This window comes from Mustela lutreola, chromosome 10, assembly GCF_030435805.1.
Source record: "Mustela lutreola isolate mMusLut2 chromosome 10, mMusLut2.pri, whole genome shotgun sequence".
In the NCBI taxonomy this organism is placed as follows: Eukaryota; Metazoa; Chordata; class Mammalia; order Carnivora; family Mustelidae; genus Mustela; species Mustela lutreola.
Genome location: NC_081299.1, coordinates 9,558,164 through 9,579,422, shown reverse-complemented (window position 1 = coordinate 9,579,422; position 21,259 = coordinate 9,558,164). Strand labels below are relative to the sequence as shown.

The following is a 21,259-nucleotide window of genomic DNA, read 5'->3' as shown; positions in this document are numbered from 1 at the left end:
TTCTATGACAGCAAAGGACAGATTGATTGACTTATTAAAACGGTTACATTATAGACTTTTATTAGTCTATTTTGTATTGCTCCCTTATAAGATCAAAAGCATGAAAGCATTTGGTAAGTCCATCCGGAAATATTAGGGATAAAAAGTAGACAGAATGGTCATTATTACAAATGGGAAAATCATCTGGAAACTAAGAATCTAGAGGCTGACTCGAAGAAGTCTCACAAAGATGTAATGTGGAGAGCAGAACAGATGTGAGTATTAATGAGGGAGTCAGCCTCCTAAGATCAACAACCGAACTTTCAGAAAAAATCACTCGGGCATCTGAATTGAGGACAGGTTGCAATGGACTGAACAAAATTAATAGTTCTGGACATCTAAACCCAGAGGAAAAATGACCCAAACCTAGGAGAGACTTCCCAAGCGCTCTGAGAAATGCTGCTTTCATTCCTCATCAAAACACCTTGCAAAATTTGTGCTGATTGTGAATGCGCTCGTGTTCATCCTCTTTGCTTTATTTTCATTTAGCAGGTCTTAGCGGAGCTGTTTGGTGTGCCAGGACTGCTAAAGTGCTTGGACCTGGTTGGTGCTCCCATGGAGTTCGTGGTCTGGCTGGGGAGAGAGATGAACCAACACTAATAGCCTAATGGTGTGTGTGTGATAAGGCCTATTTAAAAAAAAAAAAAAAAAAGGAATGATTCTCCATTTACTCCTCAATATTAAGTGAGAACCTACTATGTGCCAAACTCTGCCCTCAGCACTGGGGACACAAGAGTGTCCCTGGGTAACTATGATTTTAGCAGGAGACACATGATAATCGAGCAAACAGCTGCACAAGCAGGGCCCACATTATGGTCTGGACCGCAAGGAAGAGCAGTGAAACGTCCACGCGCAGCTCTTTTCTGCATCTCTCTCTTCTACAGCCCTGGGGAAAGACTGGACCCTCACCCCAGGGATATCTCAAGCTGCTCCTGTTTCAAAGGGCCCTTAGGACAAAGAGACCTTTTTCACACGCATGGTCTGGGCTGTGATGAAGTCACCCTGGGTTCTCCACAGTGACCTTGGCACGCAATACGACCGATCCCCCTAGCACACACGACCTGCCTTTCTGAGAAAGTGGCAAAGCTCCTGAAAACACACTTGGAGGCGGGACAGGGCTGCTGACTCAGCCTCTAGCCGAAACGGGGCTCTATGCTCTATCCTCTTATCGTAGCTTCCCCTTGTCGGATCTATAAGGACAGAGCCCTGTTTTCCTTATTACCTGATACCTAAATGCTAGCACGGCGCCTAGAATATGGAACGCAGTCAATGAATACACAATATATGAATGACCCCAACGACGACCGCAGAGTAGGGTAAGAAGCCAGCCAAGAGCTGGTGCACCAGGTTTCTGCAGCCGCTGTGACAAATTACCACCGACTGGGCTGAAGCTGAAGATGACGGGAATCTCTTCGCCCACAGGTCTGGAGGCCAGAAGTCCCAAACCTGGGGGGACCCTGCTCCCTCTGGGAACTTACAGGAGCACCCGGCCCTTGTCTCTTGTGTTTCTGGGGGCTCCAGGACTTCCTTGACATGTGGCTGCATCCTTCCAACCTCTGCCTCGATGGTCACATTGCCCGCCTCTGCCCGCTGAAATCTCCCCTGCATGTCTCTTCCAAGGACACATGTTGTCCCATTTAAGTATCAATGATGACACCTGTCATCCATCCAGGATGATGACTTCCATCTCCAGACCTCCGACCCTTAACTTAATTGCATCTTCAAAGACCCTTTTCCCAAATAAGGGCACATTGGCAGGTTCCCGGAAGTAGATGTGGGCAGATCCGTAACGGGGCATCGTTCAACACACGACAGCCACCGTCTGTGAACTGGGATCGTAAATGGCTCCCTACACAGACATCAGATTTTCCCTAAATGGTAAGAGGGGCTCACTCTGTCTGTACAAACAATATGGCTTATTCTGAATATCCACTTTCCTTCTGGGACTCTAGAATTCTGGTACCTGCCAGGCAGAGAATACCTATGTACATACTCCAATAAAACCCTGGACACTGAGTCTCTGATGGGCTTCTCTGCTAGAACACATTTCACTCATACTGTCACAGCTCCATGCCGGAGGGATTAAGTACATCCTGCATGGCTTCAGCAGGAGGGGGCTCTCAGTAGCTTGTGCCAAGTTTCCACAAGTCTTCGCCCCTAAGCACCTTCTACCTTTGCTAATTTTGCTTTAGAGCCTTTTCCTGTGAGAGGTCACAGCCATGAGTACAACTACAAGCTGAGTCCTGTGAGTCCTAACAGATCATCAAACCTGAAAGTGGTCTTGGGGACACCTGACAAGGGGGCATGTAGGACACCAGGGAAGGCTTCCTTGAGAAGCTAGTGTTCGAGCTGAGAGCTAGAATGATCACAGAGCCAGACCAGACCAGTGCTGAAGCTCAGTTTCCCCTTCTGCGAAACGGGGGCATCTCAGTCAAAGTTGGCAGGAAACGCACGGGGCAGTCAAACTGAGTTATGGGAAGAGAGTTTAACAGAGGGAGAACACACGAGGACATGGTCAGGATCTAAACAACAAAGAATAAGGCAGTCCCCTTGGACTAACAAAGGTGGAAGACTGAACCACCCAAAGGCCGGAAGACAAAGACAGAGTGGTGCCCAGGATTCCAGAAAAGGCGGCCGTATAGAAGGGATGCCTGACCTGAGCCAGGGTCCACGGCAGCCTGGTGAGAGGGGAGCCAGATAAACAGATACACGGACCTCACTCTCCGCTGAGCCTCTGCCGGTCTCTAGTGACCAAACCCAAATGGAAGTCTGAGAATGGGGAAGCCACTCAATGAGGTCAGCCTCCTAGGGCATAAAGCAGGGGGAGGAAGGACGGACAGTGGACGTGGTGGGGCAAATGTCCAACGCCCCCCACCATGGCAGTCCCAGTCCCTCCCTTCCGGAGGCTGGTGCAAAGATTAAGCAGGGAGGTACGTGGAGCGAACATGACCCCCTGTGCAGAAGGGTGTAAACGCCAAATCACAGTTTTACAGATGATCATGATGGATATGAGGGAAGGAGAAAGAGGAGGAGGAGGAGAGGACGGGTGAGGAGACGGGGAGTGAGGAAGAGGCGGAGCAAGAAGCTCCTGCAGAGCAAGATAGCGTCTGAAACCGCTCCTGGCCTGCGCAGACACTCAGTAAACGTGTTCATGCATCGGGTAAGGATTTGCGTACCCAGATTCTAAACCCTGACTCAACACAGGGACTTGGCCTTCGAGACGCAGAACAACCAGTGGGAGACATCAGCCAAAAACCTTAATTGTACAGGTGGATAACTAGAGCCCAGAGAAGGAATGCGACTTTCCCAAGGACACACAGCACGTCGGCGAAAGAGCTGAAGACGGTACCCAGATATTCCGATTCCAGCCCAGCTCTCTTCCAATACAACCAGGCTGCCTCTAAGGATGTCATCTGAGAATTCCACCTTTAAGATTAAGGGATGGTTTGGTTCTGTCCTAGCTCCAAGACAGTCTTTCAGAGTAAAAGGCTCAGGGTCTGCCTTCTGAGCATGCCAGCTGATTAATCTGGGGGTTACAGAAGATCAGAGAACCCCTGGTGGTGTGGCCTAGGAACCCGCCTAGCCCCTGCCAGCGCTCAGCCCCGACAACTGGGCTAACAGCAAGCACAGCTGAATTCCTCTTAATTAAACAACAGTATTTAGGAACACCCCCACACCTCCGGTTATTTCAAAGCCAGGATGGTCTTTCACATGGGACTGCAATGTGCCATTTATGTTTTAATGTTATTTATGTTATAATGGGACAAGAAGCTGTCTTTTCTTCTTGAATATTATTGTCTCCTGAAACATTCTCTCTTCCCTTTGCGCACGCCCCGTCCACTCTGATTGAACAAAAGACAGTTCTCTGTGATGCTTCTCTTTGGAAGCCGCGCTCTGTGACTTTCTCCCCCCCAGTGAGGCAAAACGGAAACTCACGAGACACTCGGGAGACACGCGTCCCTTAAATCAGAGAAGCAGAATGTGTCTGGGTGGGGCAATCCAGGCACGTGGTCATGAGTGGCCATGAGTGTCCGTGAGTGTCATTTGGGCCCATATTGAGAATGCATTCATGCGTGACCACAAAATGGGGGAGACCGACTGTCTTCGTGACCCCACTCTTGACTTTCTGAGTCCGTGCCCTCTGACCTCTGTCTGGGGTCCACTCACAGACACGCCATCCGACACTGAGTCCACGCTCAGCCCTGGGACTCGCCGTGGCTGAAGCAGTGTCCACAAAGGTGAAGGAAGCAGAGATCTGAAAGTCACACGCATGTTCCACCTGTTCTCTTCTACACTCAGACTCGCGCGCTGCTACACCCCTGTTGGGCCACAAGAGTACGCCTGAGCCTCCTGCTGGAGGAGAGCTGAGCTGTCTTCCGGCCGGAGCTGTCCTAGATCAGCTACCGGACAGCTTGCTCGCAGCCATGGGATGGGTCGAGCACAAGGACCTCCCCGCGGAGCCCAGCTTCGATCGTCTGCCCAGAAGCAGGCTGAGCAGAGGCTTACTGTGTGAAGGCGCAGAGTTTGGGGTGGTCTGTGGCAACAGGCGGCTGAGGTACAAAACGCATCAAGCTTCACTTTCCCCCGAATCCCTAAGTCAGTCCTGGTCAACACTGACATTCTCAGCTCCCATCACAGTCGCACACTCGGAAGATCTTTACGGCTGAAGTTCTCTTTTTTCATCACGGAGTATTTTGATTGCCTTCGATAGAAGCTACAGTCCCACGAGAGAGCTAGAAATGGCCTATTTTTAGGTAAAAATTAGACGGAGCCAGCAGGGAGGCTGCACCAGGAAATCAGAGGAGAGACAGGAAGTAGGCAAAGTCCCGCCCTCTTTGTCTTTCAAACAAACTCACTGTGAAGAAGGAACCCTGGTTCTGCCACAAAATAAAACACCTTGCCACTTTGGTTAAGGAAAACGGAACGCCCTTGAGAAAGAATCATCTTGAAAGGCCATCTCCCCCGTGCCCTGCCCCGAAGCAGAATGCCATCTCACCCACCGCAGACAGAGGGCAGAGACCTGCTGTACCGTGGCCCAGAGCCCACCTATTCTAGTAGGAAAGAGAAAATCCTTGGGAGTCAGACCCTCTGGGCTCTGACCCCAGCTCTAGCGTGCCTAGGGACATGAGCAGCAGCGGGACTCAGCCTGTCCTTCCAGCTGAGGAGGAGCCACAGAGGAGATGGAGCACGGGTGGGCTTAGCCCTCGGCCTGGCAAGAGGGCACCCTCGATAAACAGGAGGCATCACTAGCACCTGTCAGCTCTCTGCAGACGCTTAACGCCAGCCTCATCCCCACACAGAAGCGCTTCCTCTCCTCAGAAGACAGACCAAGACCAGATGGCCTTTGGAATATTCCTTCTGCGGAAAAACCAAGAATATAATTATTTGACTTTTAAACCTTTTCTTCCCCTACACCAAATATTCCTGGAATCGAGGCCATGAGTGACAGACGAACAGGAACATTAATCCACTTAACAGAGTGGAATTGTCCTCGGCGTGACACAAGCCGAAGTCCACATCCGTCTTTGGCATTCACCGGCTCTATGCCCGAGGCGAGTCGCTGGACCACTCCGGGACTTGGTTTCGTCCGTAAAATGGGGGCTGTTCCGCTGGATCATTTTAAGAACCAGTAATTAGCAACGCGCCCTCGCGTCCGCGATCGAATTCAAAACACGATGCCCCGCGACATTCTCGCATCACCCGTGGAGCCTACCTGACGTGATCTACCGGCCGCTGAGAGCACACCTGCTAGTCATCTTCTGTCCCCCGCGAAGACGGACGTCAGGCAGAGCATCAGCCTTGAGAGCCGGCCAGGCGGCAGGTGAGACAGGTCTGAAGAAGACGAAGGTGAAAGCCGGCGAGGAGCCCGCGGAGGGCATTCCAAGGAGGGGCAGAGCTGGTGTGGAGGCCGGGGCGGGGAAGATCCCCGCGGTGGCTAGAGCAGGGAGTGGGGACGGGAGGGGCGGGCAGCGCACCCAGAGCGGGGCCGGAGTAGGGCCGGGCCATCCCTTGGAGGGAGAGGGAAAGGCTTCAGGGCCGGCGAGCTGAGACAAACCGTGCGACGCGTCTGACTCAGACAGGCTGGCCCTGGGGGCTCACGCGTGGAGAGCAGACATGCGGGCATGGGTGGGGACAAGTGGAAACGGGACTTCTAGCTGTGACGTTTCTATAATCGTCCCAGAGAGATGGGGGTGACTGAAAGCAGACGAGAGCCGTGGAGGCCGGGGGGCGGGGGCTGCACGTGGGGTGGATTCGGAAGGTCGAGCCTCCCAGATGTGCTGTGGGGTTGGATGTGGGGTGTGAAGGAAGACGCGGGATCGAGGACACCTCCTAGAACTCTGGACGGAACATAAGCGCCCGTCCGACCAGAGGGGCTCAGAACCTGCTGCTGCCCTTGCTCGAATGCTCTTGTGAAGCCCCGTATGTCTCCCTCCCTTTCCCTCTCCAGGTCTCCAGCCCAGTGTAGCCCCATCAGTGGGGCCTTCCTGACCATCTTTGATAAAATAACCACCACCCCTGCCAGTGCTTCCTAACCCCCTTGCGTTGCACTGTTTTTCTCCATGACCTGTATCCCTGTTTGTTGTCCTGGATATTATGTGTTTGTATGTGGCCGGTCTTCTCCTGGGTGAGTTTGCTAGGGCTACTGGAACCAAAACCGTGAAATGAATGGCTTAGAACAACAGAAATGTATTGCCTCACAGTACCAGAGCCTGGAAACAAGATCGAGGAATCGGAAAGGTTGCATCCTTCCTGGGCTGGGGAGAATCTGTTCTGTGCCTCTTCCCCTTGCCTCTGGTGGTTTAGGGGAAAATCTCTGGACTTCCTTGGCTTCTAGAAGATCACCATGATCTCTGCCTTTATGTCCACATGAGGGTCTCCCTATGTGTGTGTTTATGTCCAAATCTCTTTTTACAAGGATGTCAGTCCTGTTGGATCAGGAGCCCCCACCACTCCAGGAGATCTTATTTTAATTAATACATCTGCAATCTTATCTCCAAATAAGTTAACATTCTGAGGTAGTGGAGATTAGAACTTCAACATTATGAGTTTTTAAGCAATACAGTTCAACACATAGTACTGCCAACTAGGCTACAGACGCCTAGAGGGCAGGAACTTGGTTTTGGTTTTCTGCCATATCTCAAGTACTAGAAGACTCCCTAGGACATAGCATATGCCAAAGAATCACTGAATAAATGAATGACTGGAGGAGACCAGAGAAGGAGAAGTTGTGGGCGTACACACCCGGTATCCCTCTTTAGGCCGGTTGTTTGAGATGCTTATTGGAAATCCAAGGACAGACGTCAACGCGTTGATTGACTACAGAATCCTGGCAGGCAGCTTCGCTGGGCTTGCAGGGGTGGGAGCTGTCCCCAAGTGCCGGGCATTGAAAGCCGTAAGACCCGATGAGACCAACCGGGGAGAGAGCATCCCCAGGGAAAAGGTCAGGAGACAAAGACACAGGACTGCCCAGTACTGTAAGTTCAAGTGGAAAAGAAACAAAGGAGCCTGGAAAGAAGAGTTGAGCCGGCCAGAGAGACAGAGCGGTCCAGAGTCTCACAAACAAACAGGAGAAGAAAGCATTTCGGGGAGGACGTGATTACCAGGGTCAGACGCTGCTGGGTGGTCGGGGAGAAGGACTGACTGTGGAATTTGGCAAAATCAAGTGCATCGGTGGTCTTGACCGTGGGGACAAGACCAGGCCAGAAGGGGCTGACCAGAGAATGAATGATAAAGAAGGAAAGGCAGAAAGGAAGTTCGGTCGAATCTTTTGAGGAATTTGGCTGTAAAGGGTGAAGGAAAGGCAGGAGCTGACGGGGTCGGACGGGAGGGGATGGGGGCAGCCAGGATTAAAGCGGGTGGGGGGCAGAGTTCCCCACGGCTTCCAGCCCATCTTGTATCTCAGGGATCCACAGAACCAGCTCTAAAGACCTGGTGTTCCCAGACCTTCTCACGAACCCGGCAAGCCCGCCCGGCCCCCAGTTCAGGAACGAGCGGAAGTCCCAGGATGCCCTCCCGGAGGATCCTTTCTCAGCAGCCCTCGCGAATGCCTCCGGATGCCTGCAGGCAGCAGATGCCCAGGGCCAGGAACCACCACTTAGCAGTTTAGAACTGGGCTCTCACACTAGTCATTTTCTCCACAAGGAATCACGGCAGGAAATGAATGCCCCGGGACAGTGGAGCTGGGGGGCAGGACTGAGGACCGGCAGCCCCGCTCCCCAGTCCAGAGTTGCTATCAGAGACCCAGGGAGAGGAGTGTCCAGCTGGCCTCCACGGTTTCCATGGATTCTGCCCCTGCTGCTTGGGGACCTGGGATGCACAGCCCTGTGATGGGGAGCACTGGGAAGGCGCCATGGGCCACACCCTACCTGGCACCTCCCAAAGCTGCCGAGAGGTACGTGTGTCAACGCCAAGGTCACTGGCCCATCTGCGCGTCTGAGGCTGTGGGGGACAAAATCCACGCCAGGCCTGGCAGGTGCAGGGTTTTAGCTGCCCCTGCTTTCGGCGCTGAGAGCAGCTCTATTCCTGCTGAGTGAGGCCCGCTCTCTGGTCTTAGGACAATGGAAACAGGATCTGAGCCATCGCTTCACTCCCCCACCGCGCTCCCGCCGCAGCCTCTAACTTGCACTGTCCGTGAATCCAAACAACCAGCCACGAGGAAAAGCACTTTCATGGGTTCTGCTCTCCAGAGGGGACAGTGAGGGATTACCAACACACAGCTGTCAAACACCTCCTCCATCCTCTCCCGACGTCCCTGGGGACACGAGTGCAGGGTACCTGGGACGCTTTGGGCTATTTTTGCCACGTCCAGAGAGTTTAGGACGTCTTCAAAATAAAAAGTAAAAAATAAAACAAAAAAACCTAACCTGTGCCATGTCTCGCCTAAGGTGCCACAGAAAATAAAAGGAGGCATGAGCCCTTCTACAGTAAAACTTTGGAAGCTTAAAGTGTAGCCGGGGAGGGGCTGGAGGTGGGAGCTAGGAAGGAAGGGCAGCCCTACAGACGCTAGAACATAGTGACTGGACGCCCTGACTCTAGCCCAGCAGCAGCCAACAGAACCATGACGCGAGCCGTATACATAACTTTCAGTTTCCGAATGACACTAATGACGATGCAAAAAAGCAAAAGGGAAAAGATGACGTTAACTTTCACAGGCTTTATTTGACCTCATGTGTCCAAAAATGATCACGTCAGCAAGTGATCCGTATAAATGATTATTAACGAGATATTTTACTTCCTTTTTCACATTCTAACCTCAAAATCGAGAGCGTATTTTGTTCTTAGAGGACATGAGAATTCAGGTGGTGAGCGACTGCCGTGGGGGGCAGCACAGGTCCACACTGGGGTTTCCCGGGCTCAGATCCTGGCATCACCAGTCACCACAGCTGTGTGGCCCCCAGAGAGGTCTAAGGCCCGGCTTTGCCCTCCTGGAGCCCTCTCGAGGATCAGGAGATGACTTCAGAGACGCCACAGGACCCAGCCCCTAGAACACGGCTGCCCCTCCAGCTGATATTAAGGGTAGATGGAAGCCAAGGCCAAGGGGAAACCCCAGCAAAGAACTGGGGGATCCAGAAGGCTCCATGGGGTCCCCTGCCTCATCACAGTCCCTAGAAAGCTGCTCCTTCCTTATCTCCTCCCCCATTCCCAGAGAGAAGCGGGAGAGAGGAGGCGTAGGAGGAGGAAAGGAGGGAGGAGTGGGGGAGGGGGAGGGGAAAGGAGTGGGGGGAGGGGAGGGGGATGGGGCTGGAGAGACCTGAGCGCGTCTGACCTTGCCTCGCGTCCCAGGACAGCCACCCCCAAAGGGCCTGATGGAAGAGGCCAGAAACTAGGGTAGCGGCCCGGCAGACCGCTCCCCTTTCCAGCCCTTTCCCCTGTACTCTGCCTCCCTCTCCTGGGCTGTGTGTCAAATAATCCTATGAATCAAGAAAGCCCAAGCCCTTCCTGTAAGCAGACAGGCCGCTTGGCAGGAAACCAGGTGGCATCAGGAACACCAGGTGCCTCCTGAGATCTTTCTAATTCAGAGGGAAACAGTCCGCATTCAGGTGAAATGTGACATGAAAACTGTGATTCCAGGGGCGGGACCTCCTGGCCGGGACATGGCTCCCGCCCTCCACGTCGCAGCCCGTGAGTCCAGTCAAGCCCGCCGGAGGACCTGCTACACAGGCGTCGCACAGGGGGCTGGGAACGCCAGGGTGCAGGGTTCCGAGCTGCCGGCCCCTGGGCATCCCGGGAAAGCCCTGCAGACAAATACTCGTGCTGCCACGAGGCGGTCCAAGTATCAGCAAGTGACGCCATCGGAAGGCACAGGAGTTCGAAGCTCCCCCTGCAGGAAAAACCACCCCCCACTTCCAGCGGCTGAGCTCGGGCCCCGTTCTGAGCATCAGGCACCCCATTTCCTATACACCTCAAAACTGCTCTCAAGGTTAACCGCCACACTGAGGAGGTAGTCCTGTGACTGTCCCCGGTCTTAGCCACCAAGATGCCCTCCTGGGTCACTCCAGGAGCCTGCCACCAGGCCCCCCACCCTGACCCTTGCCTCCTACAGTCTGGTCTCAACAGGAGTGAAAATCACCCTTAGAAAGTGCAAGTGAGATGCTATCCCTCCTCTGATCCCCTGCCCCCACCCAGGTCACTTAGTGCGAGGGGTCCCTGAGGTCTCTCTGTCACCCCCTGCCACCCGCCCAGCACCCCCTGCCGCACAGTCCTGGTCCTCCTGCAGGCACCTGTCTGCCCCAGGGCCTTTGCACTCCACTGGCTGTGCCCTGCATGCAGGATACACTTCTCTAGGCTCCCCACCTAGTGGCCCCTGCCTGCTTCAAGTCTTTGTCTAAATGTCCCCTTCTCAGGGACCCTTCCCTCACTACCCTTTCTGCACGCTGTCTCCCACACCCTCCTCACCGAGGCAGACTGACGGCAAAACAGCCACAGAGAACTGTACCACCGGCCCTGCCCCCACCCCCATATCCCCACCTCTGACGATGCCTCTTTTCAGCTCCTCCCCTTAGGAGGTGGCCAACAGAACGCAGCAGAAAGGATGGCTCAGCTCCCCGTGACCACAAGCTGGGGCTGGCCGGCGAGAGGTGAGTGACGGTGCAGGACACAGAAGGTATGTCCCGAGGCCCGCGGACAGCCAGCAACCACAGGCATAGGACTGACCATGGCCAAGCCCGGTGAAGCGCTCAGCGAACCCCGGCCTCCACGGCAGCCCACGGGGCAAGCAACTGAGGGCCAGACAGCAGTTGCCGTCCAGAGCCACCAGGTTTGGTGACTGTTGGTTAGACACAGACCTACCCAAGTGCTGCCGCCCAGCTTCCCCCACCTCACTGCTCCTCGTTCCTGTTCCACACTCGTTACCTGTAAGACACTACGGAACAGACGTGCCCCGCATGTTGCCTACTGTCTGGTTCACTGGTGCGCCCCCAAGTGCCTAGGACAACACAGGGCACACAGTAGTTGCTCAGTAAATAGAAAATCAATAACAAAATGGATAAATAATGATAACCCCCTTATTCATTGGCATTCATCAAATGATAGACAGTGTGCCAAGCCATGTGGTCAGCGAGCTTTTTTAACTTCCACAGCAGCGTGATGACAAGGGCTCAAGCTCCACTTTACTAAGAAAACCAAGACTCAGAGAGGTTAAGTAACCAGCTCAATGTTGCACAGCAGGCACGTGGCAGAGCTGGTTTGAGAACCTAGATATCTGACTCCAAAGCCCATCCAGTATACTGTCCTGCCCCTGCTGCCCATCTACCCACTACACCCACCACATACACAGACACAGACACACACACACACACACAGCCCAGGCAGAAATGCTGAACCTATTTAAGGAGCACAGAAGCAGGAGAGAAAGAAGAGAAAAAAAGACATCTTCATGGGAGGAATGGCAGTCGGGCCAGACTTTAAAGCAGGATAGAACTTTAAGAGATCAGAAGGGAGAGAAGAGGTTGTTGTTACTTAGAAAAGTCTGTAACTGCCTGGATGACAGACAGGTTCCTGAAGGAGCCAGAGAAGTAACAATGAAACAATGAAAGTAGCAGTAACTGAAGGCCCAGGGTGCAGGAGCTGCTGCAGGCTGCCCTGAAGAGGGCTGGCCCACCTGCAGGCCCCGCCCACACGGGACACACAGAGGGGCCGTTAGGATGGTGGGCTGTGGAGACGAGCATTTCAGTTCAAGGAGTACTTGGCACAAGTGCCTACTGCACCCCCCATATGCGCCGTTCCCCGGCACGTCTAGAGAATGAGGAAGATGCAAGATAAAAACCCTCACCCTCCTCCTCAACCTCCCTTCCTCACTTCCAACTTCCAATCTGTCTCTAAATCAAGTTGCTTCTTTGGAAAACAGCCCTCCGTCCATTTTAGATGATTAACCGCGTTCTCTTCCATTGGAGCCAACCATCTCCCATCTGTCTCTCGGGCCCCCCGAGGCCTCCACCCGCCTGCCCACCTCTCTTGGGCTCATCACCAAAGGGAACATTAGAGTGATTTTTAAAATACAGGTGTTACTGCGCCCCTCCTCCTTTAAAACGCCTCGTGGACCTCAAGATCAAGGTCCAACTTCCTAGTGGAATCCACGGGTCCCTGCAAAGCGGTCCCAGCTCAGTCTCCTACAGTGTCGTCCCCACCAGGACTTCTGTCCATCCCTGGGATGTCCCTAGATCCTGGGTCAGCTGTTCCGGCCACCTGAAAAGCTCTCCCCGACTTCTGTCTTCTCAGCTAGAACATGGGAACGATGACATCTGTCACTCAAGGTTGCTGTCAAAGTAAACGGAAATAAGGCGAGAGCTTCTAATCATGGCCTCGAGAGCCCCGAACTCGAGCGCCTCCGAGCCAGGGTATTGTCTCATGGCTCCTCCTCTGCGTGGGAAAAGTCACTCACCATTCTGAGAAGGTGCTGCCTTTAGACACAAGGCCAAAATCAGGGCCACCAACAATACCGCGCTCCCTAAAGCCCCACAGGACCCTCCCCTTGCCTCCCTCCTCCCACTCTGGCCTCGCTGCCTGTCCTCTCCTTTCCCTGTCCCTGCGGCCATACTCCCCGCCTCGCTGTCCCCCAAGCTCCCACCTCAGGACCTTTGCTCCTGCTGTTCCCATTGCCCAGAATGTTCTTCCCAAATACCCACAGGGCTCATTCCCACACGTCCTGTAGGTCCCTTTTCCAGAGGCATAATGCAGGCAAGACATAAGGGGCAAGCACTCCAATGGCAAACACTCCAATGGGGAGATCTTAATTTCAATTTTACCCTGAGATACTACGTCTAGAATTGCTGACCACCAAACAAATGAAAACAGTGCCAGAGGTGTTGGTTTCTGGAAAATTCCGGTAGAAAGACAGAGAGAGAGAGAGAGACAGACAGACAGACAAGAAACAGAGAACAAAGAAACTGCACGGCCCAGGCACCTTTTCCCTTCCTTAAACGCTACCTCAGCAGTGAGATTCGCCAGCCCCCCCCCCCCCCATAAAACAGCACCCACCCCCCACTCCAGGCTCTCCCGCTTACTGTAGCTTTCCTTCTCTCCATGGCCCATATCGTCAGCTGCTTATTTTCTGTTCCTCCCCACTAGAAGGTAAACATCGCTAAGACGGATTTTGTGTGTGGGCGTGTGCTTTGGTTCTGGGGTCTCTTGTTCTCCATTCTTTATCTTTACTCTATATTCTTTATCAATTATCTCTTCAGTGGGGCAGAAGCTGGGCTCCTCTCCCGCCAGGCCCACTTGGATGCCGCACACGTACCAAGCCCAGGAATTAAATCGTTATACAACGTTATGGAGTGGGAAGAAGGGAATGAGGCCAGGAGTGGAAGAAAGGGGGGAGGAGGGGGCCTCCTTCCTCTAACCTGGGGAAAGGGAAACACAGGAATTTTGTCCCTCCTCTTCTCTGCTTCATTCTCAGCACCTGGAACATGCCTGGCACAGAGTAGGTGCTCAATAAATATTTGGCCCAATGAATGAATGAATAAGCGCGTCCTTTCTCGGCCAGGGATGTGCCCAGGAAAGCTGTGACGAGGTGAACTGGGCTGAAATAACCTGCCAGGGCCAGAGGCTTGTTCAACCCTCCTGTTCTGAAGCATCTGGGGTTTTCCATCCACCTGTATAGAACACAGGAGTTCAGATTTCTTCTGGCCATAACTCCATCCGATGCCCAACGCCTGGAAGGCCGCCTCTGGAGACTTATCCTGCCCTGTGTCCGCAGACGCACCAGCACAGGGGTGACCAGGAGGGGGCCTCTTTCAGAAACAACCTGGAGGCTGGGTCTCTCGCCTCGCCCTGCAGCGAGTTCATGCTATTCACACTCTGACCACACGAGGTCACTGTCGTCGCACGTACCATCACGGGCGGACCTTGGGGAGTGATTCTGTTCTGATTTTCAGAACTTGGAAGCCTGGGCAAGTCGGAGAATGCACTCTATAAGAACAGTGTTGAGGCTGATTCTAGAATTTCTAAACATTGCAACCTAGGTGTGTCTTTATAGAGGCAACAGATAGAATCAGAGGTGGGTTCTAAAGTTGGGGTGTCTGGTTTAGAGTCCCAGCCCCTCCTGCCTGTCCTGACCTTGGGCAAAGCTCTCGGCTTTGGTTTCCATTTCTGCAAAATGGGATAAGCGTGCCTTCCTCACGGGGATTTTGTGGTGACTACAAGAGTGACGCACACAGAACTCTCAGAGCAGTAGCGGCGCAGACTCCGCAGCTGTGAAAGTTAACTGTTTACGATCACTTCTCCTCCATATCCCTAAGCATGATCTATAATAACAAGCGTGGTTATATTTTGTGATTATTAATGGCTTTTCTCCCCCATTAGATTGTAACCTCCATGAAAGCACAGATGGAGTTTATGTAGTTTTTTATTATGAAAAATTTCAAACGTACAGAAAAACTAGCCTGTATCTGTTTCTCCTCACCACTGCCCCCGCCCCAGCTCCCAGAACGGTGCCCGGCCCACAGTGGGCCTTCAACGCACGCTTTCCCATCGGCTGCTTACTAGGTGCTGTTGTAAGCCAGGCCGGTGTCAAGCCAGACGGAGGCTGAAAGAGTGAATCGGACGCAGGCCTGGTGCTCAAGGAGCTTGAGGTCTAGTGAGGAAGGCGGACATTAGTCTGGCCATCTCCCAGGGTGTGGTGAATTGAAGGAGGGTATGATGGGGAATCCCAGCCAGTCGAGTGAGGTTTCCTGGAAGAAACTTGTGTGTGGATAACTGAAGGGTGAAGGCAGCTAATGAGGGGAGCGGGCGGGACAAGAGCTTCCCAGGCAGAGGGAGAGCAAGTGACTCAGAGCCCGGAGGGGGCAGAGCCCTGTTCAGGAGGCAGCGGGACCGACTGCCGACGGAAGCATTTACCAGGCGGAGAATAAAGGGAACCAACCATGAATCCTGCCTGTCCATCCCTCTCTGCAGATCTGGACCCTCTGGTGGTAAGGTCAGCTGCAGTCCTCAGCGGGGCTCCTGTCCCACCAGGGTTTCCCGCTGCGGAGGGCCTACACCCAGCTCTGGGAGGGCAGAAAGCCGAGCCAGTGAGAGCAGCCAGGAGACATCTGCAGCCACCTGGCCGTGGCGGAGCTGGGCAGAGCACCCTCTGCCCCTCAGTGCAGGTGCTACAAACAGGTGGGTGGGGGCAAGACCAGAGGCCAGACGTGTAAGTAGCAAGTAGCAGGGCCGATGTGACCTGGGACGGGTAGGATGGGCATCAGACCCCTCCCCCTAAACCCCTGCTCCACCACCCTGGTACCCTTTCTTCTCTGGAGCCTACCAAGTCCTTTCTGCTCTGGACCCCTACCAAGCCAGGGTTCACCCCCACTCCCCAAACACACACACACACACACACACACACACACACACACACACACTCCTTTCTTAGCCCAGAGGGTCCTTCTCATGCCATCACTTCTCCCAAACTGGGTTAAGGTCCCCGAAGATACGCTCCCTAGCTTTGCTCCCAAGTAGATCCCCCCCAGCCTATCAATCTCATCAAATAAAACTCCTGCTCTTCCCTAGGACTACTTACCAAACTAACAACTGAATATCTATTGGTGTATGATTAACTTCTGTCTCCCCCAACTCCGTGGGAAACTCTGGGTCCACACCACGGTTTTAGTGTTCCCTGCAAAGCACCCAGGGCCCCGGCCATGCCCAGCATGTGTGAGCACTTCATAAATGTCTGAATGAATGAATGAACAGGGTCAGCGCTAACATACATGCCCATTCAATAACCTGCAGGATTTCTACTTTTGGGTTCCCAACCTTGAGTGTCCGGCACTGACCAATCTGGTCTCCTGGGAGCCACTGTCACTGTGTGGTCTTATTTATAATGACAGCAGCCGCCCACGTCCTCCTAGAAACAGGGGCACCCAATTCAAAGTTGCCCCCCAGTGGCTGCATATTTCATCATCCTCTTCCTGCTGGAGCCCATCACTGTTGTGAAATCTCTCAGTTGTTTGCTCATGTTTTGTTGCCGGACCCCCGGGGCCAGAGGAGCAGGGGGCCTAGACTGTCTTGGTCGCTGCCTTATCCCCGACACCAAGAACAGTGTTTGGCATCCAGGAGACATTGACTCTCACCTTTCAGCCCGCAGGTATCATCTCATTTTGCATTTCCAGACACTTCTAGGAAGCAGAGGTGGGAAAGCCCACATTACAAATGAGGAGACAGAAGTCCAGGGAGGCCATGTGACTTCCAGGTCACAGTCAGTCAGGGGTAAGCAGCAGGGATTGAAGCCCTTACTCCCAGGTCTGGAGCTTTCTCTAAGGATCCTGGCAGCTCACAAGGCTCTGACACTGGGCAGGATTTCTCCTCCCAACTCCAACTCCTAGAACTTTCCTAGTAAACACACAAATGCCAGATCGTCCTGCAGGGGAGATGCACAGTGGCTGTCCCCAACCTAGGGAAGTCCTCACCCACCTAGCAACCCGAAGACAAAATTGAGGAGCAAATGCCATACATTTGAACTCACAACCTAGGATGTCAAGGCCTCACCTAGTGACCAGCACCTCTCATGACCTTGAAAAAAGGTCTTCCCTTACTTGAATGTTCCCCCACGCATCTAAGAAACAAGATGCAGGCAGCAGCTCTCTACCTTTTCCTACATCTTCTTGGTGCATCCTTCAAGTTCTTAATTTTTTTTTGTAAACCCTGAAAACAATAATTTGTTCCCCAACAACGTAACGACAGGTACACAACAAGTTCCAAACACATGCACAATGGTATTAGGATACAGACTTCCTGCAGGAGCCACACCACCAGGTGGGCCACACTTGGAGGATACAAACATAGTGATGAGAGCCTTGGAGGGATGCCCAGAAAGAAAAGAACGACCGTGTGTGTGTTGGAATCCTTCCTCAGAAATACTTCTAGAATTTCCTTTCAGAACGTGAGCTGGCAAAGAATTGGAGGACAGTTTTGTCATAGGTCAGGAACAGACAGGAATTAAAAGACAGAGACAAACAATGAAGTCTCTGTAAAAGACTGAAAACAGTAAATCCACTCAGAGAACTGGGGCTGGAACTGGGACAATCTGACATTTCATAAATGATCAAAAAAAGAAATGACAGCGTGACTCCTAGAGACATCGGTAAAAATTCTTGCAGGCTAACATCCCAAACAAAGTAGAGTCAAAGATTGTACAATTCCTGACAACAACAAAGAGAAAGCCAACAAAAGAAAACACAAACTAATGATTTAGAGGGAATCAATACAAAATGACTTCAATGCAATTAATAAAAATGGGAACATTATTTTCCAGTTCCAATTAGGGTTAATGCATTCATCATTCATTCTTTCAGCAGCCTTTCCAGAATCTTGACCTTAGGTCTCACTAAGTACTAGTATGACGTGCATTCACCACATGTAGACATCGGTGATGGGGGCAGGAGAAGAATACCTCCTAACAGAATCACTGGTATAACCCAGTAATCTGCGGACAGCATGGTTATAATAACTATGGGATGAAGAGATGCCCAACCTCAATGTTGAGAACACTGGGGCAGTCACCTTTCCTCCACTTCTGCTGAGTGGCAGAAGAAAACATTCCTAACCTGAAGCCATAGTGTAGGCCCTGGGGCCAGTAAGCTAAGGAAGTGTGATAAAATCCCTAGAAGGGCAGAGAACCCCATGCTTGGAAGATAAACTACCAGCATATCCACCAAATTACACATCCCAATCACCCTTCACAATTCCTGGGCACAAACTGCTGAACAAAAAGAATACTCAGAAAGAGAGGAACACGGAATCTTAAGTCTAAGGATAAGGACATAGTCAAGACTCACCCCACACTTGAAGGAAAGTTACACCTAGAAAAAGAAGTTCCAAATTGAGCAAAGGATGGAATTAACACCTGAAGAAATGGAAATAACAAAATAGACAATAATTTTTGAAATAAACATAATTAATATTCTCAAAGGGATAGAAAGCCTAGTAAATCTGTAAGGTAAGAACCAACTACTATAATCACAAACAATTAGAGATTGTCAACATTTCAGAACGTGACTACCAGAGAATTAAAAAATTCAGTGGGGGCTTGAATATCAGAATAGAAACAGTTGAGAATGAATTGTGTAAGATATAAGATTGAGCTCAGAAGTCCCTCAAAATACACTTCAAACATCTTAGAGATTAAAAAAAAAATCAGAGAAGACGATATCACAGATACAGAAAGTGTAAGGGAAAAGTTAATAGATATACAAAGGGAAACCCTGCTGGCCCCAACAGCTCTCTGATTAAGCACAATCCAACAGAAATACAGTGGAAGCCATAAATGCAAGCCAAATGCAATTTTACATTTTCTAATAGCAACATAAAAAGAAAACAAGGAATTAATTTTAATAGTATATTCTAACACATTACATATAACATATTACCACTTAAACACATAATTAATATTAAAAAATTAATGATGTGTTTTTTTTAATAAGTCTTAGAAATCTGGAGCATATTTTAAACCTAACAGCATGTCTCAATTCAGACTAACCACATCTCAAATGCTTGATGGTCACATGTGTCTTGTGGCTTACCAGAGTGGTCAGTACAGATCTAACAGGAACTTTAAAACAATTACAGAACAATTAGAATGTAGGAGAGGAAGTAAGAGACAAGGTAAAGACATGAATCTTTGGGTTAAAAGGTTCACCAAGTGCATGAAAAGAGATCCACATTTAGAAATGCAATAGTAAACTTGCAGATCAAAACAGAAAATCCTGAAAGCTTCCAGGAAAGGAAAAAGATTACCAACACAGGAAGGAAAATAAAATTGAGATCAGACTTGTCATCGGCAACAGCAAACGCTGAAAGAAAAAAAGGTTCACTTCTGAGGCAAAATTACTTTAGGTCAGGAATTCTTTACTGAGACAAATTATCATTCATGTAGAGGTGAAAATAAAAGTTACACTCAGAAACTGGACTCAGGGTTTCATCCAAGACACTTTCTAAAATCTGCAAAACTCTCTCCCATAGTCAGGGAGACTGGAAACAAGCTTGACTTTTAGAGCAGGAAGTTCTCCACTGGCCAGAATGTACCGCCTGGTGTAAGAGCTAAGTGTCGAGTTAGACCATCCCAGGACCCTAGGAGCAGCCATAACTCATCCTTGAGTAAATGGACCTAAACCCACCTGCAACACAAGAGGGGGAGAGAAGAGAGAAGGCAGAGTCCCAGGACAAATCACAGCAGCTCTAAGCTTCCCAAGCCAACGGTCCACTGGAAGTCAGGAAGCATTTCCACATCTTCCCCAACAGACTGTCCCCAATGAACTCTCCTTGAATGACACCAACCACAGGCTTCTCACTACTCCCATTCCACGGACTGCTAGGCAGTGCTGGCTCTGTGTTGAGCTAAAAATTTATTTCCCTGTACCTTAGGAATGGAAGACTTCTTAATTAGGAGGGAAGTCAAGATCACTTGGATTCGATTCTCTCATTTTTAAAGGTGAAGAAGTAGAGGCCCAGAGAGGAAAAAAGGACGTCCCCAAGGTCACGCAGCATGGCTGTGGCCCAGCTGGCTCTACTGGAATTTGATCCGTACACACAGGTGAGCTGTATGGAGAGCTCTCTGTGAAGATCTAGTGAAGAGATTTTTCAGGATCATGGCCAAGGCGATATAAGTGGGGTATCACCTTGTGCTATGGCCCAGAAGCTGGCTTTATCAAATAAAGTGCTCTAAGCTGAGGGCAATGCCCTGGAATCTGGAAGCCTGTATCTGTTCCCTACAGACACTGTCCCAGCCTTCCGCTGTTTGTTCTCTGTGTTTCCACTGAAAGGCCCAGCACAGGGTATTTGGAGAATAAGAAGGCAGCTCAGAAAAAGGGAAAAATCAAACAAACAAACAAAAGCAGCTCTAAGGAGCCCTGAAACCCTTTCTCCCAATCAAGTAAGAAGCTGCTGGAAGGAAGATTACCCATGCAACAGTCCTCAATCAGCAGCTCCCACATGCCTGCAGGAATCTAGGTTAAACCACCCTTCTCTCTTTACAGCAGATAGCCCTGACCCGGTTCAAGGTGTCCCTGGGAAACCATTACCAAAACTGCCCTGAGAATAAACAATGAAGCCACCCACATTTATGAATGCAGAAACGGATGCTTAAGGGAGTCAGGGGACCCATCCAAGCCCATACAGCTTACCTGGGCTCAGAGCCCAAAGAACCACAAACGGCATCACCATAATGGAGATCAACCCTGCACGAGACACTCTGCATCATCCCATCACCCCCAAGTGCACCTAAGAGTGGAGTTGGCCGGACCAGCGGGCACTACTGTTACCCCATACTCAAGCTAAGATAAGACTCAGAGCAGCCGGGCAGCTCAGCCAAGCGTTCAGCATTAGGGACTCCTCAGGGTGTCTAAGACCATGAGTCATCTCCAAATCAAAACTGCTTTGAGAGTGAAGGGGTAATAATAATTGCCATTATTAGTAGTTATACAATTAACACAGTAATTATGCCAGGACAGCAAATATTCTTAGGTGCTGTCCTGAGCTCACCAGGAAGTGTGGTCACCTATGTTCCAGGCTTTGGTTCTAAGGGCTTTGTCTGTATCAGCTCACCTCATCTTCAGACACCATTTTCCCCCATTTCACAGATGGGAAAGTCAAGGCACACAGCTATGAGGTGGTAGACCCAGTAGGTTAGGTCCTGACCCTATGTCCTAACCACTACACGATACTGTCTCTCCTGGGGTCAGGAGGCACACTCAAATGGGGCTGAGCCCCAAGCCCTGCTCTATCCCCTTACCATGCCCCCTCCTCT

At 51.3% G+C, this 21,259-nt stretch overlaps 1 protein-coding gene across 4 annotated transcripts in view; it reads right to left on the bottom strand.

Annotated features, from left to right (window-relative positions):
• Window positions 1-21,259, bottom strand: part of KAZN (kazrin, periplakin interacting protein) — a 1,030,689-nt gene that overhangs the window by 964,270 nt on the left and 45,160 nt on the right. The window lies entirely within an intron of this gene.